This window comes from Salmo trutta, chromosome 6, assembly GCF_901001165.1.
Source record: "Salmo trutta chromosome 6, fSalTru1.1, whole genome shotgun sequence".
NCBI lineage: Eukaryota > Metazoa > Chordata > Actinopteri > Salmoniformes > Salmonidae > Salmo > Salmo trutta.
Genome location: NC_042962.1, coordinates 19,641,974 through 19,648,008, shown reverse-complemented (window position 1 = coordinate 19,648,008; position 6,035 = coordinate 19,641,974).

The following is a 6,035-nucleotide window of genomic DNA, read 5'->3' as shown; positions in this document are numbered from 1 at the left end:
TCTCTTTGTAGGCTTTCTTGTTTGTGTTGTCTCACATCTTCTGAATATTTTCTGAATTTGTTCTTGATTAGCATCTGGACTGTGGAGAATGTGTCCAGCATGTAGAACCTTTTGTTCACTGAAAAAGGGACTCATTGTCGGAATTTAAAGGGGTTTGTATAATCCCAGAACCAATACCATCAAAACCAAAGGATTCCCAAAATTGGGGTTTCAGCACATTTTCAGAAGAACCTGGAAATTCTCTCTCTCAACTCTGTCATAAATCTAGTTCCCATTTCCATATCAATCGGATTAGTTCCAAGACCAGGGAAGTAGGTGTAATGTAAGTAACCATACAAATTTTAATATAGGACATCAAAACATGAACATGCACAGCTCTGTGAAGATGATGTGAAATCTCTGTTTTTGAGCTTCAAGGCTTTTTTTATTTGAAACGTGCTGTACGACGCAATATTTCAACATTTGTACTGCTGTCATTCTAATTTATGTTTAAACACACTCACAAATGAAATGTTAAATTAAATGTTATCCCCTATTCAATAGCTGTGCTTCCACCACAATTATACAGTTAACATATTAAAGCAATGACTTCTGTCAAGTTGCAAACATTAAACTTTTTTCTCATTACCTTTACGCATACATTACCTTAAGTCAGTCAGACACGCACACGCACACACGCACGCACGCACACACACACACACACACACACACACACACACACACACACACACACACACACACACACACACACACACACACACACACACACACACACACACACACACACACACACACACACACACACAGTCTTGTAAAACTAACCTTGTGGGGACACACAATTCAGTCCCATTCAAAATCCTATTTTCCCTAACCTTAACCCCGAAACCTAAACATAACGCTAGCTCCTAACCCTAAAACTAACCCTAAACCTAATTCTAACCCTAACATTAATTCTAACCTTAACCCTAAACCCTCTAGAAATAGCATTAGATTTTTGGGGGGAACTAACAAAATATCCCCAGTTGGTCACATTTTTGTTTGTTTACTATTCTTGTGGGGACTTCTGGTCCTAACAAGTATATTTAAACACTTACACACACACACACACACACACACACACACACACACAGCAGCCCACTGTCCAGTAGATAAACATAGACTACAATGCTTTAACTAGCATGCCACAGACAAATAAAAATGGGGGCGTGCAGGCAGGGCAGCTAGCTGGTGAGTCACGGCAGGATTATTCAGCAGTCTGTGTCTGCTGTGTGACTGAGACTGAGAGCAGTGTCTCTCCCTGTCTGGACGGAGATGGATGTGTGTCTGCGTGCTCAACACGGCCCAGTATGACTCCCTTGTAATTGAAAACTGGGCTTTGTTGTCTGGGGATTTGTCCTCTATAAAACAGCTTCAAAACAGGAAAACCAATAGTGGGAATAGAGCCCCTAACGTAATTAATTTTGGGACTATTATTGCAGGAGGAAGAATTCTAATCAGTTGCAGATTCCTTCCTGTTTGGTTATCGTGACCGTAACCAATTACAAGTGAACTCTGTGTTACAGTTTCACTTCCTGTGCTACCCAAATAGTGGTCAGGCCCGGGATTGCATAGGCGAAAGACAAAAAAAAGAAGGCTTGAGAGGGAGCAAGAGAGAGAGATATTTACAGATGTCATAAGTTTGACAGTTTAATTGCAAAAAGCCGCATGCATCTCTGACCCCCGAATAAAGCATATAGCATGTGCCCTTGAGCTAAACGGAGAAGTTTTTGATTTGGGCTCGCTTTCTGTTGGAACCCCTCCTTCTCAGCTATAGGGCGAGGCTAGACCTCTACAACTGAGGAACAACAGACTGAAGCAAAGTCTGAAATATGGAAATGCATAGATAAATCAATTTATGATCATATCAAGGCACAATTTGGCATTTCTGTTTCCTCCTAATTCAATAAAGCCCATAGCACAAAACAAGTAAAGGTAGAATACATGAGAATATCTAGATTAGCATAAAGGGTAGAATTTTTTTCAGTACAGAGATGTAACTCAATATGCTATGGTACTTCCTTACAAATTCTCCACACTTATTAGGGTAGGAACTACTATCGCTAAGGGCCTGCCAAGCTAGTATACTATAGGTTACGGCATATTACAACAAAATGGCCCCTAAGTCAATCATCCTCTTTTCGTTTGGGACATACTTTTGGCATTGCTTTGCTTTTAGAGTTTCACAAGAGGAACACTGCTTCAAGACCATTGTCAGTCTCTCTGGTCTGGGCACCAGAGCTCTCCCTCCCCTCAGAACATGGGGAAGCAACGGGCTAACCAGGGCGCTTGCCACCGAGCTCTCCAGAGTAAATTGGTAAAAACCTGACCTGCCAAACCCAGCTCCCTTCGGCTTGATCTCCTTCCTCCTTCAATTCTCCCCCAGCCTCCTGAGAGCCTGTTCCCATGGTCGCGGGCTCTAATAGTTTTTTGGCACATATAAGTTGCTCTATTCCACCCAAGAGGTCTCTCTAATTCACTTTTGATATCATTGTTTAGATGATGTGGAATTATGGGATGGCACTGTGGGATTGGGATTGGCAACGTGACATTAATTAATTTATTCTAGTTTGATAATAAGACACCCCCCACCCCATAGATCACAGATAAATATTGCCATTTAAATATGAGCTCATATGCTTCATAAATTATTCATTTTGCAGTTTTGCCTATATTTGCTTGATAGTTCAATAACATCCCATTTAGATGGTGTAAAATATGTATATTTTTCTGTACTAAACCTTTATAAATGTTACTTAAAATCGATACATTTTAACCAAATAAATACATTTAAACCCAACAACCCCGCCTATGGTTATTGTCAAATTTCATGTCAAAAAGGCAAAAAAGTGTAACCAGAAACACATAGTATCCATAATGCACCAGTGGAATGAGAGTGATGCTGTACATAAGCGGGTATATAAATGTATATTCCCTTGGAACACTATAGTGCTTCTCCAAACATGAAAAATGGGACAAGTGCCATATTATTCAGTGTGAACACGAGGACCCAACTCGCTAAACTAATACAAGCACCACCAAATCATATCCCGGGCCTGCTGCCTAGGATCATTTCAGAAACAAACAGTATCCCCTGAAAGGATTGATTCTGTTAGATAGTACATTGATCACCTACATAGCCTCCAGAAAGAAGATGGCTTTACAAGCAATAAGATGTGAGACAATTATATTATTTTAGTGAAATAAGACAGAGTACAAGCGCCGAGTGCCAATAGCCCAGGCAGCCCTTTGTGGTTAGCTCGTGTGTTTGTGCTTCATCCTCAAGTGGCATGGTAATCCACTAAAGTTTCCCAGCTCTGGTTCCTCAATGCAATCAGGATGCGAAAGCTCACCAGTGATTGCGTTCATTTGTAAAAGCATCCAAGCCAAAATTGAACCCCAAGGCTGATAAACTATAAAGATGCTGATCAGGGTGGGAGCTAAATAGACTACACTGTAGGGCAGGAGGTGTCAGCGAGCCATCCAAAAGACCAATGACTCTGTGTACCTTATTCCAAACTGTGCTGCTGCCCAGAATACCAACAAAAGGAAGAAAAAAGAAGGGAAACAGAAACATATAAAACAACTGCAGGATTATTATTCATCCCCTAGCATCTTTCGAGGGAGCACATTTTCAATTTAACAGATTAACAATTTGGAGATGTTCTTTGTGGACCTCATTAGATGGAGTTTATTCATTGTGGGAGTAGCTCTTATGAAGCAACATACTTTTATTGATCCTTGGGGGTTAATTTTGAAAATGTATGCAAGGAGTGACTGATTTTAAATTAGGCCCAGGAAAACATAAATGACTCTCAACCTAGACACAAAACTCAATTTTTTTATATAACGATATGTAACTATTCCTTTTAAACCATAATAATCAGCCATTTAAAAAAAAGAAATACTATAACTGCCTCTAATATATCTCCTACTACCTCTTTATTATCTACATTTAATATTATATTTCTTTATTTTAATTTAACATACAACATAACACCTATTTGCATACTTTAATGATAACAGTGTAGTTATTTCAAAGACATGGTATTGCACATAAATTGGAGACAGAGAATAGAAAGAGGACCTGTTTTCTCTTTCAATTCTCGGGGCCCCTGTGCTAAAATGTCAGAGACATCACCATTAGAAGCGAATTCCAGGAGCTATGTGAATGGGACGATTGAAGACCCAGTTTGATTGACAGGTCTACCTCTCTCCCTCTGCCCCCAGGGTGATTGACAATGTGGTTCATCTCACATTTTGTGACTGAACTAATCCAGTAAATTCCAACCAGACGGTACACAACTCAGCAGAGACCTCTCTTCTCCAGGTGGACTTTTATCTCCTAAAATAAATATGTTTTTCCATCTACGACTCTAAAAACAAACAGAGAATAATTAAGTGTAAGTACATAATTAAGCAAGTTTAGAAAGTGCTAGTTTTCAATAAATTAAAATGTGTGCTAATTACATATGGGAATAATTCCTCCTGTTGTGCTAATGATTAATATTGTCATAGGTGTCTCAATATGGTGCCAGTGTTGAAATTGGATCACCTCACTGGAACGATTGATCTCTTGCCAAGTTCAATAATTAATTGACTACTTCACGATCACTGCTACACAACTATCTCAACACATACAGTGCCTTCAGAAAGTATTTTAGGGTTATTGTCCTGTTGAAAGGTGACTTCGTCTCTCAGTGTCTGTTGGAACGCAGACTGATCCAGGTTTTCCTCTAGGATTTTGCCTGTGCTAAGCGACATTCCGTTTCTTTTTATCCTGAAAAACTCCCATGTCCTTGCCAATGACAAGCATACCCATAACTTGATGCAGCCACCACCATGCTTGAAAATATAGAGAGTGGTACCCAATGATGTGTTGTTGGATTTGACCCAAATATAAGATATTTGGGTCAAATATTAATATACATTTCTTTGACACATTTTTTGCAGTATTACTTTAGTGCCTTGTTGCAAACAGGAAGCATATTTTTGATTTTTTTTCATTCTGTACAGGTTTCCTTCTTTTCATTCTGTCATTTAGGTACATTTTTTGGAGTAGCTAAAATGTTGTTGATCCATCCTCAGCTTTCTCATATCACTGCCCGTCTTTGTGGTTGAATCTGTGCTTGAAATTCACTACTTGATAAAGGACCTTACAATTATCTATTAATATTCTATTTATATTAGTATGTGGGGGGTACAAAGAGGGGGTAGTCATTCAAGAATCATGTTAACCACTATTATTGCACACCTAGTGAGTCCATGCAACTTACTATGTGATTTTTTAAGCACATGTTTACTCCTGAACTTATTTAGGCTTGCCATAACAAAGGGGTTGAATACTTATTGACTCAAGACATTTCAGCTATTCATTTTTAAAATTAATTTATAAAAATGTCCAAAAACATAATTCCACTTTGACATTATGGGGTATTATGTGTAGATTAGTGACACAGATCTCAATTGAATCAATTTTATGTTCAGGCTGTCACACAACAAAATGTGGAAAAAGTCAAGGGGTGTGAATACTTTCTGAAGGTACTATAGTTCTTCACCCACAAGGTGTTCAGTGTGTCCTCTTGACCTGCATTTTGATGTAGGCAGTTCCTCACACAGTTGCCACATCACATCTCTATCCACGCTGCTGGCATTCAGCTGACGAAGATGAACACATCCACGAAATGGAGTGAACCCACAGGACTTTCAGTATTAAGTTATTGTGCGATGTACAATATGTGTAATTACCTGATCGTCTGGGGAAACGCCTTGACCGTTGTGGCCAACCTTAATAGGGAAAATAAAGGATGAAATGAGAGGTGTTTTCATTAATCATCATTACTAAAAGAAGGTCTGCATTTAGTCGTGATTAATAGCACGGTGAGGTTAGTCAGACACTGACTAACCCTAACTCTTAACCTTAGAGTACTGGTATGCACATAATCAGTATACGGTGAATAGGCTTAGTGTACTGAAAATGTGGGGAATGAAGCAAGTGC